General features: G+C 37.1%; 1 protein-coding gene across 2 annotated transcripts in view; it reads right to left on the bottom strand.

Moving 5' to 3' along the window:
• The window catches only part of LOC135795764 (netrin receptor UNC5B), a 102144-nt gene that overhangs the window by 40198 nt on the left and 41614 nt on the right, over nt 1-20332 (bottom strand). The window lies entirely within an intron of this gene.

Below are 20332 nucleotides of genomic sequence, written 5' to 3'. Positions count from 1 at the left end.
GTTCAGTTAATCAAACAATAATTTTTTCTGGTCGAATGCAGTGGGAAATGACATTTAAAAAAGTATTTTGTCTTTTATCCATGAAATATTACAGATATTTTAAAGCTACTGGGCTTACAGGATGGAGAATTAAATTATCTTTTGTACAGTATTTTTGCAAATGATATTAATTTAATATTTTCAGAGATATTCAATTTTATTGAAAAGTGACAGAATAAAAAAATAATTTTTCTTTATTTTCGTCGAAAAAAATTTGAATGTCTTCTGCAAATTACTAAAAATCTACAAAATATTCAGCAAAAACCTTTTCTGATAACCTAACCTAAAATAATAATTTTTTGAATGTTAAAACACTCGATTAAACAGTAATAATCAAAATAAAAATCATGAAAAATACAAAAATCAACAAATGCTTCATATATTTAACAAAAATTCAGTTTTATTGTAAAAATTTTGCAATTATTAAGCATCCACCATTAGCCAACTCAAATTTTAAAATTGGAATAATGAGTAGTGGTGTGCTCATTAAATTCAGCTAATTATACGTAAGTATTTTTGCGCGTTGACGGATATTTTTGTTCGTTTGCACACACAAGAAGAAAATTGTTGAGAGCGAACTCGCATTGCACGCCTCGTCGACCCGCACGAATCCTTTTGATATATATTTTTAGTCGCCAACAACTCAAAGATTTCGAAATTGTTTCCAGACGCATTTTGTCCATTACACCAACAACAGAAGAAAAAAATCAACCACAACAACAACAACAACCAAAATTTGAGTCCCTTATACCTAATGCAAACATGTTAACACGTAAACATAGAATTATCAAGCGTAGACGGAGCGCAGACAGGAAAATTGATTGTTGGAAGATAAACGAGGCGCATCGTCGCAATGCTCAATATACCACTGAAAATACGCTCATGCAACTTGTGAAAACCACGGCTAAAACCAGCTCGCCAAGAAATAAAACAGCCATATTAATGTTGCACGTGCGGCTCCTTCTGTTCGAGGTGCATTTGTACACACAATGCGCCAACTGCAAAACAAATTTCGTTCGCGCGCTGCTAGTAAAACGCCGACATTCACGAAACAAATCTAACAACAATACGTGCGATTTCTACATTTCGGCATGCTCGAGTATTTCTTGTGTTTCGCTGTGTTTGCAATGCGATATCGTCATTTTTTACTAGTTTATTACGAGCACAACGAGTTGAATTTCCAGCTCATTTCCTATAGTGCTTATAATTCATGATGAAACCATGCGAATAAAGTTGTTAAACAAGTGCACTATAAACTTTTCCACTGCACCATGGAAAATATTGAATAAATTTCGCGTTTTAAGCTAATAATAAATTACTTACAAGAGATAATAAATTTTTTAGCCAAATATGTATTTTCATCAAATTTTACATTTAGTGTCATGTGTTCGGGTTGTTTATGACAATGAAAACGAACGAGTGCAGTGAAAATGCACAGCAAACGCGTCCGAATGAAAATGTAAACACAGTAACTTTTTTTGCGCCACGCTCGGATCTCTTTCGTATTTTTACGATCGTGCACTACGTCATTTCGTTATAGTTTTGTCGTAGTTTTTTCGGCGCTGCGGCGCTATTTGCATGGCGCCTCCGCCATTTCACAACGAAATGAAATGTGATGATATCCAGCCAACGGACAACGAACAAAAGAACATTGTTGGACCAGAGCATGCAGATAAAACTATAAAACTTATATTTTCAAGCAAATACGATAAAAAAAAAAAAAAAAATTTTGTGGTTTAATGATTTTTTTGGTGTTTTTTCTTGTATTTGTATAAAAAATAAATATTTTACTTTATATCACGGAAGATCCAAGTGTGATACGTTGAGAATCCCGTAGTGAATTTCCGGATTCCTTCAGAATCTCTCGATTTGCGCGGTGTTGTCAACAAATATCGGAAACACAAATATACAATATCGCTGTGGCTTAACCTGGCTTCGGATACAAATAGGAAGCTGTACATCAAAGCCAAGAAATTGAATAAACTGACAATATTCAAACATTTTCTTCCAACTTTTAAATTTCAACTATCATTACACCTATTTTGTTACCGACAAAAAGTTATTCGAAAACTAGTCAAGTCGTAGTTAGTGTCAGTGCGAGATTTATCACCTAAAGATGATTTTCGTATTTTAGACTTCAAACTATTCTCCCACAAAACACGAGAGAGTAAATGTCCTGGTCTCTCCTCGAACGCACAATTACGAAAAACACTCTCGTCGAGCGCGTCTCGACGGTCTCTGATTATTTTTCCACCAGTTCTTGCGGTAATTCTGGCCGGCCAATGAGTGTTGTCTCGCGCGCATCTCCGTTTCTCTTTTGAGCGCAGGTCGCAACCGAGCATAAATAAACTATGCGTAAAGGATGATTTATGTTCCGGCGGGAGCTTAATTCGAAGCGTTTAATAATAATGAGCATGCCGTAAACGAGCATTCACCCAACGGTGCACATGCACACAATTCAACAACAACAACAATAATAATATTCTCTGCTGTCTTTTCACAAAATCACAAAACAACTAAAATTCATAATTTTACATAGAAATATTTTATTGTGTGCGTGTGTGTGGGTTGTAAACATTAAACACCTGTCTCGTTGGTTATGCGCACGTTTAATATTTATAATTCGTTAATTTATAATTATGCGTTATCGTCGTATAGGAATGTTTGTGCAAATGTGCCATCAGACGCCATCCGCCGCCATACCGATGGGGTTAATATTTTAAGGTAATGCAACCGGGCGCATTCCGGCAGACGCACGAGGGTGAAAACTGCGCGCACCGCACTAACCCACAATTCAAACAGCGCCCGCGAGGGCTATAAATTAAATTCGTAATTAAAACCGGAAAAGCATCCAGGTACTTATTATTTTCATAATTACACAAGATTACTTAGCATAAAAACAAAATTTAAATAAAGTGTACGCTTTCATCTAATAGATGGCGCTATTTTAAATATTTCAACTTTTTTTTAATACTCAAAGATAAACAGTAAGCTTTCGAAAAATTTAGTAGAAAAATTCATAGATGCAAGCTCCACCCCGTGACTAAAACCCGTGACTAAAGTACTTTAGACACGGCTTTGGCTTTCCGTGAGAAAAATGCCACTTATTGGGTCTCAAAACTGTAAAAAACACGATGGAAGTAAAAAACGTGTTTTATGCATAAAACAAAAAATAAATAAATAAAACACCGACTATTATCCAATAGATGGCGCTGTTTTTAATGTTTCTATCACTTTTAATACTCAAAGGTAAAAATGTGAGCGCTTATATTATAATGCCGTAAACGTGCTTTATGCACACTCAAGCAGAAACCTGGCTAGCTCATCTCGCATTCCTGAAACGATGATGTCCTGATGTGCTTGAGAACGTCGCGAGAAACGTCTCATAATCTTCCACAATCTTCTTAAGTTGATAAAGCTCACCGCCGCGTAAATACGCGCACAACTTCTTACGCAGCTAAATATTCCACATTAAAAAATATTCAAAACTAAGTTTTTTTTAATGTCTTCGGCAACTTTCTTCTGGATATCATCAGAAAATGTGCGTGTGAAAAACGCTGGAAAATTCGAAGGACCACACGGTAATAGCGCTAATGCGCCTTGATTTATTATCGCGACCCACTTTTATCGCAATATGCATTTTGGCGCTTGGCGTGAAAGCACCGCGCTGCTATCGATTCAGATTCGTGAAAGAAGCAAGCGCTCGAAAGCTCTCGGCTACATCATAAAAGTGTGGAGAAGTGTAAGCCGATGTCGCCGTGTCCCAAAAAATTCCTAAACGAAAATCTAATAAGGATTATATTCTAAGCCCCAGCGCCCGGCTTTCATTTACGTTCGTTCGGTTTTTTTTTTTTCATCTTTTTCCCTGCTCCTGAGCTTATGCTGCGTGTATATTTCACGCTGTATGATTATCAAAGTGAGGAAAAGTGTACAAGTTGCACGGGCGTAATCTGATGATGAATTTATTCCTCATCCAGATTCGGCTTTAAATATTTTTAAATTTAAAAATTTTATTTTTATTTTATTAATTTTAATAGTCCGGATCTGTGTGAATTGAAATATGTATCGACAGCCGACTTCCACACATATTTTCCAACTTTGCGACCGAAAATAACCGTCGAGTGTTGCATAAAAGAATTCATAAAGTTTGAAATTAAATTGTCAAGAGTGTTAACAAGTTGCCGCGACGTCGCGCAGGAAAATTATAATTTCCCTTCAACGTCCAACTTGTCGCGCACGGCTTGACAAATCGTCAACAAAGCTGCGTCAAATGAAAAATTGCCCTCGAAAAACTTATAAGAAGTCAATTTATAGCACACAACACAAAAAAGTAACAAACAAGATTTTATTATATTTTTAAATATAAAGACTCTTGTCATATTGTAACAATTGCGCGTAATTACTTTTGGGGTGTGAATGCGGTCCACTTAAGCACGCACAAACGTCAAGTGCGTATAGAAAAACGCAAAATTCGGGATGATAAAAACACGGTGGCAGTGATTCAAGCTGTCGCTACTGTCACCACTGTCACTCGAGTTAATAACGCCGGCAAACACAATATTTCAATGCGTTCGAGTGGAGTGAGTCACAAAATGTCAATATTTAGTCATAGTTTCCGTGTGCGCAAAACCCGACGCCGGCGCGAATCGAGGGCACTTTCAGTGCAATCAGTTTCGGTGTATGTGCTTTGTAACAAAATACCAACGGGTGGAAAAGGAGTTTCATGGGAAAAATGATTCCCTTCCCGAAATAAGCAAAAACAAACAAATTTAGCAGTGAAAAAATGCCATTAGTTGAGTCATACGAATGAATAGTTTTTGATAGTTTATGAAAAACAAGTGATTCATCTGTGGATTAATATTTGACTCATCACTAAACAAAAATAAACGCAGTTTTCGTAAAAATCAATTTTCATCGATAAAAATTAGATGTTCTCATGGAAATTTATGGCATGTTCATAAAATAGTCAAAATTTGCATAAATCTTCTATGAATAAATCTGTCTTGTATCTTGTATCGCTGCAGTACACATACGAGTTTGAAATGTTTCAGATTCCGCCGATGTTTGCGAATGCAAAGCGCAATAATTTAGCCCGCAACGCGCGAAATTTATGAGGCCGCGATAAAACGAAAACGCGCCAACGAATTGCACTTCATTGCATTTTCCGCTGCGGGCGCACTTATAAGGCTTAGGCGTAATGCGACGAAACAAATTAATCCGGCAACATGGCGTCGTCAACATGCTTCGAAATTATGCGCAATGTGTAATGTTTTAATTCCCGCAAATACAAATAATTTCGAAAACAGTTGCATATTTGTATCTGCGTTGGCGATGACATGACTATGACTTAATATTTCATCGACTTAAATTTATCGACATCACGAAATGACCCTTCTCGGAGCTAAAAGTTCACACGAATATTTCACCTCAGTTTATTTTACAGTTTTGCGTCTGAATATTTCACACAATCGCACGCATGCACCACTGGTGGAATTTCGAGTATTTCGCTTGTGTTGTTTTTGTTGCTATACGTCGGCTTTGTTTCCTTATTTTGTTTAGTTTTGTATTTTTATTAAAGCCGCGCGCTTGGTGCTATGCTGTGTTATGCTCGGCGCGCATAAATCTAAATGTAAATTCGCTTGCGTTCTGGGAGACTCCCGACGCAAGATATGAAACGAGCCAAAAGTGGCAGACATCTCGCAAGATGCTAGGGCACTAGGCATTTTGCATCGTGTGAATTATTTAAGATACGCGCGGAATATGGGCTGATGTGTCTTGGGAGTCTAAACATTATCCTAGCCAACGACATTTTGGAACATTTTCAATATAGTGCTGCATAAAATAATATAAATTTCAAGTGGCGCCCTCTATGGAGTAATAGTTTTGAACACATTGTATATACGCAGCTTAAAACGCAATTTCTTAACTTTAAGGAAATCAGAGCAGCGTTAAATTATGTGCTGGCGTTCATTTCATGCTCATCTTCAGACCATACAACATATATGCTTGGTAAGCGGCTTGGAATTTTTGTCAACAAAAGCGATTTTTAAGCCCGCACGAGACAAATTGAAATAAACATAAAAACATAAATCGCTTTGCAGCGCTTGTGGGTAAATACCGCAGGCACTAGAAGCACAGGAGAAAGCAATGATGACCACAGAGTAGACGACTCCACGAGACAGGACAGTTAAGCTATAAAGATGTAAGCCGCAATGATCTTCATCTTCTCTAAGAGGCTGCTGGAGAGGATTAATGTCCACATGCGAGAGCAAGGGATGCCGCACGTAAGTAAGTACCAGAGATTGCCAGGTTCTTGGATGCACACTAAATGAGAAACTAAGGAACTGCGAAGTGACCATCCCAACGCAACAAAGACAAGGAGGAGAAGAGAGGAGAGTCCAGCTGATGCAGTCGTAGATGCAAGTTGAATGTCTTGGGGGATGTGAATTAGAGCCAGCCGGGTAGTCGAGTGTTAAGAACATGAATTGGACCCGCACTAAAAGGATCACTCCTCAAATAGCTGGATGGTAAAAGAGGATTAACGAATCGTTAAGAGATTTCCTTCAATCTGTGAACCTCTCTATTTCTGATCTTTCTACAGAAAATTTTAAAATGACTGCATCAGCAGGAATTGAATCTAATCTTGGATCAATCACTTCCCCAACTTCTTCTCCTGCACTTGATTCAATCAAGTCTCTCACATAAAATTTCCTGATAAGACCAGAGTCTCCAAGTAATTTACATACTGGTGGCGAGGGTTCTTTGAAAATCTCGAACAATAGAAATAAATCTCTTCCGGTTGTGTTTTGTTTCAACTTCAAAATGATAATGTCCCCATTATCATACAAAACTTAGGAGTTGTACTTATGCTTCCTCCTACTTTAATTATTCCCAAGCGGAGACTAAAACCCAAAGACTCTCCTAATGCTGGCATCTCCTCCAAGACTCATTAGCGCTGAACAAATATTGATGTCTAAAGTAATTCTAAACACGCCACTCTTCTAGGACTACAAGGGACATTTTAATTGTTAAGCTTGAGGAATCCGGCGGTAACACAATATGTCAATAATCAAGCGGGGAAGTGAAGAAGTTGTGAGTGAAACCCGAGATGAACAGGAACAAAGCATGAGACAAGTTTGACTGAAAATTTAAAATTAGTCCTTCAGCTGAATTTTTGAAGAAGCAAGGTACAGGTGTGCAAGTTTTAGCGCGGCTTCTCTCTATTCCCCTAAATTCAAACTTCACCCTTGGATATTTCCATGTGTGCCACATTTGCACCGAGGATAGGTACTTATGTGAAATTATAGCCACCCAAGGGGTTTGCCAGACGAGTATAAAAGCCACGCACGTCTTTACCTTACTAGGAGGGTAGTAGTTGAGAGCTGCATGGCGTCCACAACATCCTGTTCACCTTCATTCAATCCCCCTTTTCTTATCATGTACTCGTTTTCCACCTTTTGATGTAAAAGGGCGATTCGTTCCGTATCGACACCACCGGCGCCAGGATAATAAAAAGGTTCGTGGACATTATAGCCTAAAGGATAAATATTGAGGTAGGTAATATTTTTTTAGAAAGAAAAAATTTTGGTGACAAATTTTTTGGTTAATATAATAAATTTACAGGGAAAAGTTGGAAGGAAATTTGTGATATAAGCCAAAAGGCCAAGATTTATATGATCCTAGTTGGTGCTTGAATGAATTATGCAAAAGTGTATCGTACGGGCACTCTAGAAAAGTTCAAGGTGGCAGGGTAGAAAACTCAAATTCAACCCCGCCCCGGCGCTATTCACCTTTTCACCCCTGCAGCGTGCAAGGCGCAAAATAAAACACGTGGAAAAGTGGATGAAACGAACGAAGGCTCGCAGCTGTTTCTCGTCGGCAAATGCCCTCGAAAACGTGCGCGCTCGGTGGTGGTGGTTTCGGCATAACACTAAAAGAAGGCATAATTTTCCCGTTTCGCCCGCCTTAACCCCAAAGGTTGTTCTCCTTCGGCAGCGCGCACGGAGTACATAAACCTGTCTGCACGTAGCGCATAATGCCGACTCGTTTTTCGCCCCGGTTTCCCACAGGCGGGCGAATTTCCACGTTTGCGCGCTGCGAATTTTAAACGAAACCAACAACCAGAGAAGGTAAGGTGCTGCTGGTTGCTGCTGGTGGTTGGTGTTGGTAAACACGCCTCGAGGCTGTCGGATTTCACACCCGAAACGCAGCTCAACGACGTGTTTAACATTTTTTCACCGTAAAGCACAACACCACCCGAGCATTGTAATTATCCAACTTGGAAGGTGGTAACAAAATACGGAACGCGCCTGAAACTGGAGAGGAAAACAGCGCGGATTAAGAAATAAGAAACTTAAATCCCAGGGATTTCGAGCTGATAAAAGCGCCATAGTTTGCAAGACGAGAATTTGTGTCATGGCGTCGCGCCAGTAACGCAGCACAAAGCCAAGATTAACCCTTTAACCCCGTTTTTTTTTAAATGATGATTAAACGACGCATTGATTTCTGCGCTTGAATTTCCCAACAAAAAATGTCAACGTTATTGAAATAAATGACAAAAATCCAGACGCAAATCCGACTCTAAAAGTTTTTCATCTGCGGAGATCAATTGCAATCCCGGAAGATTTAAACCCAGCGGGTAAAACGTGCGAAAAGCGAGTGACAAACATATTCTAGTTCGGAATGCGGCAAGGCCATTAAAATAACAAGGAAGTCGGGTCGCGCTCGGCAAAGTTTAATAAATCATCGTCGAAATATAATATCGTCGGCGGCGCTCGCGCGCATTCATCAAAGGCCAAGAACTCTGCTGTGCCAAACTGCCGAAAGCTCGCGCAAAGCGTTCAGCGTATAATAGACCATAGGCCGGGGCAGAAACTCACCCGAAAGCAAGTCAAAGTGATTAAATGCCAGCCAGAGATGAAAACTTGTTGCGAATTCGTATTAAAATCCACATAAATCATTTTTAACCAAACCAAACATTCTCAACTATTCAATGATAGATGGCGTTAATATAATATTAAATGTAAAACCCTTCAAAGACAATTTGTGGAGGATTATTAAAATGTACACACCACCCTAGTGGACACCACGCGCATGGCGCATCAATGGCTTCATATAAAATTTAATTAATTTACTCGCACTTTGCGAGATGAGATGAGATGCGAACGAGTGCAATAATGCGTTGGCGTTCCAGCGCGCTCATTTTTATCGCGATTGCACGTACACTCTCTCTTCTCTCCGCACGTCGTTTGCGTTTAATGAAAACGGCAAACTGGAAAAAAATTTAATGCGTGCTGCAATCGAGCTCGAGAGTGCGTTAAATTTTTAATTCGCGGCCACCATTCGCATATTGAGTTTATGAAATATTTTCAGAGATTAAATTCATTAAATTCATACAAATTAAAATTACGTCTACGCTTGAATTTTTTATTTATGCTTTTTGTGGCGGAGAAAATTGCATTTGCAATTTTCTGATTTGCAACAAGATAACTTGATAAATGCTCGACACAGAATAGAAAATAAAATAATACGAAGCGCAGAAATAGAGCGTGTTAGACACGGAAAAATAAAAAAAAAAACATAAAAAGAATTAGATGATATTAAATGACGATGAGAATGTGAAATTGAATTGTGTTTTGTAGTATCGCTTTCCACATGAAACCAATTTGCTCTATCTCATCACGAAATCATCGGCTACAAAAGTCTTGAAAGTAACTCAAGAATTAAGTGAATATGAACTGGTGGTAATAACCGATATTCGATACGTTCTTGAGGTCGATCGAATTACAAAAACGCGTCTCATCCAATTATCTCCGTCGGCGCAAGTTGGATAAAACTATAAAAGAAGACACAGAGCGCGGCGAGTCACCAAGGTGATGAAGACATTCAAGTACTTATAATTCGTCGAAGAAACATAAGACGTGTGTGTGGACTTTGTGGTTAACAACCCTTTTAAGTAAATGTAGACGTAGACATTGAAGTCAAGGGACGAAACGAAGAAAAAGAAAAGTCGGGCCTTAATCCGGAAGCCGGAAATTTCACCTTACACAAAACCGCAAGGTAAAGAAAATAAAGTAGAGGGTCTTTTACTAAGAATTCCAATTTGAATAAATTTTCAGTTCGTAACCAGTTTCCAGGAACAAATAAAAAATATAAATTATTATTATTATTATGGTGATTTAAAAGAGCTTAATTTTTAAATCAACATATGTTGATGCATATTATGTATGTGTCTGTAAAACTTAAAAGAGAAATGAAGGAAAAAGATGAAAAGAAAACAATTTGAATCCGCATACACACCTTGCACTAAGTACACACTCTTTACGCAAGTTATTTGCGTTCCATGAATGCATGAATATTACAGCAGGATGAAACAGAAAACAAAACGCAAACAAAACAAAAAGAAAAAAGCATAGAGGGTTGTAATTATCTTTTTTATACCGAGTGAAAACTGACTTTTTATATATACTACATAATCTAACCTAAAATATTATGTATATTTGGTTGCCTATCAAATTTTAGGTTAAAAACTGAAACTCATATCAAGTATTTTCTGTGTGCATGTTTTCATACTCCTATCTTACGAAAGTGACACAAAGGCAAAAAACGACATGGTGCAAGCATAAATCTGCATCCCTGTGGGGGGGCGGCAAGAAATTTCAGATTTCGTATTCCGCCTCACGTTCCACATTCACACCCTTGCATCATGCACTTGTATACAATGTGTTTCAAACCAAAAAAAATTTAATTTAAAATTTTTCTATTTCTATTTCTAGTTATGATTGTAATATTTCCAGTGATGAAACATTGTTGTCTCTGACTTGATGGAATGTCATCCGGTCCGCCTTGGTGTCCACCCCCTCGCACTAAATTAAATTACGCACAGATAAGTGAAACCGAGTGAAGCTTCGAGCGAGTTATGGACCGCGAATGCAAACACGCAAACACATCACCACACAGCGCCGCCACCACCACCACCACCCCATCCCCCAAAGTGGATCGACCAGTGTCTTAAAACGATGTTTAATGTTGACATCCCTCGGATGTGTGCTTTGTGCACACTGCACACACCATTTCATCGCACCCCGCCGTAAACTTTATTTTATTTCACGCTCGTTTTGCGGATGAAATATCGCAGACCATCAAGAATTCAAATTTTACGCAAGACATTGCTCCATAAACTAAAACTATATCGTGTTGATTTTGTGTCATGCAACATTACCACCACTACCAAAATTATACGAAAGCTATTAATGTATGTTTGGTTGCCTATAGTTGACACAAATAAAATGTCTTGTGACCTTTCGCAGAGCAAACATTGTGTGTCGGCGACAAAAACAGTATGAAAGATAGGGTGGTTTTAGTTACGCCGCCCCCCTGACACATGTGCACAGCGAGGGGATGCACGAGAGTGGAACGACGCACTATTTGTCATCGCGCTAGTACTGATGGTTGATATATTTATGTCGCTCTTAACTGGGGGCGGCTGGCGGACCCAAAACACCCTCTGGCAACCCTCACACAACTCACAACTTCCAGCAACACTAAACGCACTCGTATTAATAGCCAAAAGCTCGAAAATATGTCATGTCAACAAAACTCTTTCATCGGATTTTCAGCGTTTTGGGTTTGAATTTTTGAATTTATAAATCTACACACAATTCCACTTTACATTAATTAACCAACTTGTAGTATGCAAACAATTGTGCGCGGCTGGATACGCCGACCGCAGGACGATAATAAGCGCGATAAAAAACGAATTACGTTTCTATTTAATCTCCGCCGTGCAACGAGAATCTCTCGACAATTGATTATTCAATAAAGGAAGAGATTCCGCCGACGAGACTCAAACGCAAAAACCCTGGATTGAGAACATGCGCTCGACTCGCGGCGAAATTAAAAATTAAAACGTACACGTGAAATAATAGCGGCGCTGGAAAACTCGTGGAAAACCCGCAGAATCACAGAAAGAGATTTTAATCGCCTTGGATATACATACGTATAAATGCGGGATGGTAATTTAATTTATAATTAACTCTTAAAAATTAAATTCTTAAATTTTTGTAAAAAAAAATATTTTATAAAAATTATGACAAACATAAAAATTAAAATTTATTAACCCCAGTGATTTGAGACACCCCACGATGCAACAACTACAAAATTTTTCTTATTTCATATAATTTCAAGGAAAAAATCCAACGTCGTGTTTTTATGGTCTGTATCGAAGAATCGCATCGGAAACAACTTTCCAATTAATCCGACGGGACCACGAGCCCCGCCGCGCCGCGATGATTAAAAGTTAACAAGCGCTATCGAGTTTTAACAACTTGATTTTCGGACGACGGGCCCGAACAACGCACGCGTAATTGTAACATGGTAAATTAATAAAGTTAATACCAGACACGAGACGCACATGCTGGGCGTTACTTCGATTCATTTCAGTTTTAAACAGGTAGAGAGAAAAATTAATAACAAACTTGGATTTTTATCGATATTAAAATCTTATAGCAAATGATTAAAAACTAATCAAAAAGTCTTACGAAATTTTATTCTCAAATAAATTATTTTTAATTTTTTTAATTTTTACGTAAATAATGCATTAAATATTTTATTACACATGGAATTTTGTTTCATACTTTGATTTTTTTATGAGTAGCATTTAAATGTTGTTCCATGTAACTGAATACTCCATACGTTGACTTTTCATTATGCTCTCATGTCGCGTTGCGCGTCGATTCCCCAAACGTGAAATAACTCCCTCGCGAATATCGCGCGCAAACAAAAAAACAGCACCGAAAAACGAGCGAAAGGTTAACAATCTCTTCTCGCTACCTCGTTCAGTTCGGCGAATATAAACGAGACATTTGTGACCTCTTTTTATTCATTCCTGCACTGGCGCATATAAATTTTTTACATTTTTCGCTGAATAATTCAATTTATAAAAATTTAATGCAAACTAAATTAAAGTTTGAGTTTAAACAACGAGAAAAGAGTAAAAACAAAAGGCTTGTTAGGGACTGTATTGTTTCGTTAAGGTTTTAATCCAAACAAAAGACTGATTCGTTTTTTTTTTCGGTGTTTTTTCAACGTTTTATAGCGTTTTATTTCGCTTGATTTCCATTTCTCGGTTTGTTTAACTCGAGCGTTTCGCAGCCCTGGGCTCCGGCTTTAGGTTTAGCTCATTGCGTCGTATTTTACGCGTCGAGGTTCGTTTAATTCGCGCCCACATCGAAATCTCTCCACTCTCAAACTCAAGACCGAACCCGTACAGCACAGAAAACAACACGCCTGCAACTTTTTTTCTCCTGCTACGGTTTTATTTTTTCCGTTTGCGGTGTGATGTATTCATGATGTATGAAAATTCAAGAACATGTCTGTTTAACCGTTTAACAAGTCCTGTAACGACTACGTATAACATGTACATGAAACATGCAAGTGTTAAGAGAATAAGATTTCGCTGAGTCACTCTCTGGTAATAGTCACGCCCTAAAAACAACGTTCAGTGTATTTGTTTGCTGTGCTCTTTAGTTTTTGATAAGTAAATTAATAAATTTTATTAATTCGGACAAGCACTGTCCAGATGTCAAAAATGCTACGAGCAAGAACGATGATTGAAGATAGCCGAACTGAATTAATGAATTAATCGAATAAAAAGCACGCGCGAGTCAAGACAAGACGCAAATGTAATAAATTCATCATAATACATCAAATTTAATTGACTTATCAATTATCGCTTAATCGCTTTGACCGCGTCATGTGTCTTCATAAGTCATTATAACGTTTAGTTTATTGGCTGATATGAAGTGAAAAAATAAAATTTTAATTGAAAGATTGTTTTAACCTAAAAATTAAAACCTAAAAACTCAAAAATTTGTATTTTGTTAATGAAATTTAGGTTAGAAAATACTAAAAACGAATTTTTGTAAGTTTTGACGATTATTTTGCAGCCATAATAGGTAAAACACCAATTTGAGTGAATAACTCAACACTGACGTCACTTCCCCTACTACAGCGCCATCTAGTATTGAAAAATATGTTACCTGATGTCCACTCAACTGAATTTTATTTAGATTGAATTTATATTTACCGAATTACGTCCAAAATCAAATGGAAAAGTTGAAATTTAAAAATTACAAACAAAATTCATTCATTTTTTACACAAAAAACAACAATTTTGCGAAAAAAATATTTTTTACTGAAAATAATACAGATTTTATTCCGTTGCGTGTTTAAAATACCCATTTTACACACTGATAACTCAAATATACCTTGTTTTGTGTCCTAAAACTCACACAATAATTCATAATAAATTCATGACTTTGTTTTATTTATTTAGTGCCGCTTGATGTTGATATTTATGATGTCGGCATTCGGGTGGGATCAAAGCAAAGCAAAGCGCGCGCAAGCCGCATCGTCTCATCCCACCTTTATTCACCTTTATTCATTTCATAAACTTAATACTTACTCACTAAAAAAACTCAGAGATCACCAGATAACCCATCCAATCAATAAAAAATCTCACATCTTAACTTCAAACCTTAATTCACGATTTGACTCGTGTTTAATAAGTCATTAAAATAAAAAATAAAAAATCGAAATAATAAAACTCACTCAATTTACGTTGTGGATATAATGTGGGTGTACGAAAAAACTTTTACACTTTAAACACACGAGCGAGTTCGATAAACGCCCGATAAACATGAATCAAGCGCAAATGGCGACGACGCTCACGGCTCTTAAAATATAATAATCATGATAATCGTAAAAGTAAACGTGTGCGGAGCAGAGGATGAAAAAAAAATTAGGTAACAATCACGATGTTCGACGCCCACGTGCAATAATAACATTGAACGATTGTTTGGGGATTAAAATTTTAAATGAACAAGAACAAGATCACGAACGAACAACGGCGGAGAAATAAAATATTGGCTCCAATAAAAAATTGTGAAGAATTTATTAAGTCGACAGACGCAAAAAAATCACTTTGTCTGGAGGTGAAGACAATGGAAATATATTAATTATAGACGCGGTGTGTTTGTGCGGTGCGAGAATTATTGTGGTATAATTATAGTTATTCATTGATTCCATGAAAACTAATTATTGAAATTTAATTATTTCTTCGGAAATCAATGGAGAATTAAATTCTACATCAAATTATGCAAAGATTTTAATAATAACTCTTAAATAACAAAAGTTATAAACAAGTTTATAAAAAAAATTAAATTTTTTTAGACAAAATTCAACTTTAATTGTTTATAACTTTTTCAATAATAAACAAAATAATAAAATGTTTGTATAATTAGATGTAGAATTTAAATGAGAATTATTTTCTAAAAAGATAATGTTGTTATCGCGAATAGTTTATGAGTTATGAGTTGAAAACTATAACAAATGATGTATCATTTACGACCTAAGTAAAGGTTACTTATAAATTGAGTCGAAATAAAACGACTTTGGTTCAATTTTAACAGATCAATAAATGACTGTTTTGTTAGTAGCTTTCGCCGACCACGCGCTGCCAGTCTGAAAAGTTGAGTTATGTGTCTTAAGTTAGTTAGGCAGCCGGTTAAGCGACGACTCGCGGTCATGGCGTTGTAAACTAGTAATGTGCAATGTTCAAACGAATAACGCCTTTCGGTATCGACCGTTTTGCAGGCCGAGCTCGTAACTCAGTGCCCGAACCAGATTTAAGACACTAGACTTACCGGACTTAACATAAACCTCTTTGCTATAAAGTCACTTGCGTGGAAGTGAGAAAAGAGAAAGAAAGAAAGCTCCCTCCTGGTAGCAACTTCTAACGAACTTGAAGTTAAAGTTAAAGTTAAGTAACTTTACTTACTGCATACAACAATACGATACTCCTGCGCCTACGGCGTCTTCTGCTTCATTTTGTAGCTGAGCATGTGCGTCGTAAGTCAAGTTAGCAAGTCACTACTGAATGCATCGCAATGCAAATTTAACATGGAGTCAGTAAGTAAGTAACTTTACTTAAGTCATAACTAGTACTTTGCGTGCCGGGATGAAATTTATTTTCCCGTAAATTTTCTTCGTTTTTTTCGTGTGTAGTGGCATAGTGATTTCTACAAATGCATTAGTTAAGTAATGAATGACGCGCCGGAATGAAAATTATCGGTTTGCGGTGCCGGCGGCAATTTGTGAATATTTGAAATGGTCGAAATTATTCTCGGCTTCGGCTGCAATTACGTCGGCGAATACGCTTTGATGTTGTGCTTCTCGTGTGGTAAATCAAAAAGAACAAAAACAAAGAACCGAAATCTGAAGATGTCTACTATTCGAAGCATGTGCGTAATTGATTTAATGATGTTGGAGTGTTAGAAATGCTATTTCAGACCAAAATAGATTTAAAAAAAATAAAGTAATTTGATCAAATGGAACATTTTTGAAATTTTGATCAAACAAAAAGCAAAAAATGGTGTTTTTGTTTTGTTTTGCAAAAAATGCAATTTTAAGTATGTTTGTAACGCTTTCACGCAAAAACTACTGAAGCAATTTTGATTAAACTTTACAATATTATAGTTTATTTATCAAATTAAGACATAGACTATATTTTGTTGCAAAAATAAAACGCAAAGGGTGTAAAATAAGGGATGAAAGTTAAAATGTAGATTCAATCATAGTTATAGTTCAATAATTCAGACCGAGAGGGCGCTAAAGTGCATTATAAACATTTCTCATTTTTTTATATAAAATATTTTTTATCAATTTTCAAAGAACTGAGACATTTTCTGCTCTAGAAAAATACTTTTTTCGTTAATTTCTCCAAAATACGTCTCCAAATTTTCCTCCTCCCAGTGTCTCTAGTAATATCAACAGAATTATTTCCCAAAACATTTCTATAACTTTACTCTATGCTGTTTTGGCTGGCAACACACACCGTTTATTCAAAATTCAGCATTACACAAACCCGACGCCAGTGATTACACCCGGCTTGCGTCAGTCGTCCCGAAAACTAAAAGCAACACCAAAGTTAACCAAAACAAACCTCCTCCTCGAATCTAGTTGAAACTACGGATTGCTCACTGGGCCCGGTTTGCTAATACGAATTTAAATGATAATTTATGATCTGTTTGGCTTTACCCTCTCCGGGGCATCTTCGGAGGCCCAAACAGAGATTTGTGTTTGCTAAATAATTACAGGCGTGCGCCTTAGTTGAATAATATCACGGGGCACCTAATATCAAAAGCTGAACCTGGAGACCAATAACAACAAAATCTCCAACGGAGATCTTAGAAAGGTCGCTAAATTAATTTATCCCTTTTCTTCTGGACGCATCTATCTCTAACCTCAGGGCAACTAATAGAAGCAAAGGTTTTGGACTCCCCAGGTTCACGTCCAGCAAAGTTGTGGTCACCGCAACTCTCCCAAGAAGAGTAATCACATTAATAAATAAGATCAAGATGTTTCTCTTTACCCCCTCTACGGCCACTCAACCCTAAAATCAGTAATCTTATCGTAATAGCAATTAGTCCAAATTTAGATACAATCTAGACACTAGACGCAGGAAAAAGCCAGTAATTGAATTTCGCGTTTACCTTTGGTCATTAAAAATGCTACAACTCGTGGTTTGCTGAATAAATCAAACCGGAAACATCCTGTTTAGCCATTCCGAAGTGAAGTGAAGGTTGTAAAGGCAAGAGCGGAGTACTATGCAGCCCCGAATACTCGTGAAAGCGTGTTTTTTTGAGTTGTGCTCGTCTGTTGGTTGCCTAGTTGCCCGGCTGGTCGGTTGCCGGAGGGTAATTAACAGATTGCCTGAATTATTGAGAGCGCTCGCCGCAGGAGCCGAAGAATGCACGAACGAAACCAAAGTAATATCATTTGTATCCTGCGCTTAATGAATAATGCTATTGAGATACCTCTATCGTCTATTCCGGCCAGACAAAGTTAATCAAACCACATGAACGAAAAATAAAATATCTATAATATAAAAATGAATAGCAAAATCTGTTGGTATGCGCATAACTCAACAACGCCTGGACCAATTTGGCCAATTCTTTTTTTAAATGTTCGTTAAAGTCCAAGGATGGTTTTACGGCGAAAAAATTCGAATAATTGCCGGGAAAACCCTAAAACAGCCCTTTTCTATAGGATAAAAGTTGGCATTGAGATTCAATCATAGTTATAGTTAAATAGTTGAATCCGAGATGGCGCGCTGAAGTGCATTATTAGCAATTCTTTATATAATTAATTTCTTTAAAATAAAATTGCGAATCTTATTGATAGAATTGACACATACTATGTCTAGAACAAGAGTAATTAATAAAATTAACATTTCTGTTTTTTTTTTTTTTTTTTTCAGACAGTGATGCTATAGTTATTTGTATAAATTTACAAATTTACATTTCCGTAAGTTTTCCACGTTTCCTCACGTCCTGAACATGATAAATGTCCTTTTTTCACTCCTTTGTGCGTTCTCACCCCCCAAAGGACTGTCGTTTGAGTTAGCGTTTGACAAACACGACGTTTTCATGCGGTTTTATTCGGTTTGATAGCCGCCGGCGCGAGCATACGAGTAGGTACTTTTTAACAGTAAACACATTTACATTTCTTCCTGCGCGACACCCAACCCAAGAAAACACAAGAAATATTTTTTCGTAAAGAAGAAAACGTGTTCGGCCCCCGGCAACACGATAACAAATTGGATTCTACAAGAAACCCCCTTAAAAATAAATAAAAAGCAAAAATTTTATTTTTTCCCTCGAAAAAAAAGTGAAAATCACAATTATGACTTCAAATGGATTTAATGTATATTTATAACCAAAGCGTGTGACATTAGTGAAAAGAACAAAGTTAGTAACACCTTCCTAACGGAAGCACGCCCATGCGCATACGAATAGAAAATAAAACACGTTTCGGATGCCGGCGTCAAGCGGCACACAATCTCTACAAATAGGTAAAGCCCTAATACGCCTAATCAATGTTAATTTATTTACATGAATTACACACAGCGCACCTTCTTTCACAGCGCGCGCGCTTCTTCCGACACTTGAATGCGAGCTGTCAGAAAGCGCATAATTTCGAAAATTTAACTCCACTTCCTCGATATTTTCGAGTTTTGGAAGCATTTAGACACGTTTAAATAATGCATGCACTTAGGAGACTTTTAAAAACACTATTTTTATATGTCGTTTGTGTCAAACTTTAAATATACTCACAAAAACGTTTTTCCAGTCGCGAGTCTAAAAGGTAATAGTCATAATTTCTATTAAAAGAGCGTGAAATTACTTAAGAGTATTTATGTCGTCTTCAACCTGTCCATCCCACGCAAACTCATTAATAAAATTAAAATTAAAATTAAAATTAGTTATTCTTGATTTTTATATTTATAAATTTTCACATACAAGTCGGAATTGATTTGAAACCTGATAGTCAATGATTCGAAATCACGTCAGGAGATTGTTAGCAACGCGTCGAAATGAAATTGTATACAAAGATTGATTCGTTACGGGGCGTCAGAATGTCTTATTATGTGCGACAATGTAAGAGGATCTTCTCCTCAGCCTGCAACACGCGTGTGCATAGTTAGAAAACCGGTAAACAAATCAGAAAAATACAAAAACTCATCTGTTACACTCTCCAGAGAAAAAAATACGCGCCGACTTTGTACGTGTGTACATAAATTAAAATTTATGCACGACATGCGGATTTTCATCGCGCTGCCACCATTTCTGCGCTTTGTTTCGAAGCTCATCCGAGAACGGGCGACCGGAAAGCGCTAAGCCTTGAATCTTTTGTTATTCCGAGGCCGGAACGCACCCGGAATGAAATCCGCGCGGAATATACGATTTTCGACAAACCCTTGGTCGTTGAGAACTCTTTGTTTCGCGCAGACAAACAAAAAATTAAAATTTCATTCAAAACGCATTCACGAAAATAAAAAATAATTTAGAAATAGTAAAATGATTAAATTAAATTTTATACTTTATGTGATATATGAAAATGTATTATTATCTTATCAGATATTGACTTTTTCTAGACGTTAAGTTAATATTTAAATAAACCTAGTTTTTAAAAACAGTTTCCTGTGCTCGATGAAAAATAATCCATAAAACATTCGTTGTTGTCGCGTTGATGTCGCGTCGATGAGTTATCATCGCCCTTCGCCGACGCTCATTTGTCCGCTGGCAAGGTAGTGATAGGAATAGTTCGGTTTGGTGCGCGGATAATGAATTGCCCTTTTTGTCGGCCGACGCTGCATGCATTTGTCACCTTTTATTTCCGCCATCCCTTTCATTTCGCACTCTTTCAGAGGATTTACAGCGTTTTTTGCGTT

This window comes from Atheta coriaria, unplaced genomic scaffold, assembly GCF_025399875.1.
Source record: "Atheta coriaria isolate IRGN ID8LTWV9N9 unplaced genomic scaffold, Caltech_Dcor_3.1 hic_scaffold_7_pilon, whole genome shotgun sequence".
NCBI classification, from domain to species: Eukaryota; Metazoa; Arthropoda; class Insecta; order Coleoptera; family Staphylinidae; genus Dalotia; species Dalotia coriaria.
The sequence above is the reverse complement of the archived record's forward strand: the minus strand, read 5'-3'. Positions and strand labels throughout refer to the sequence as shown.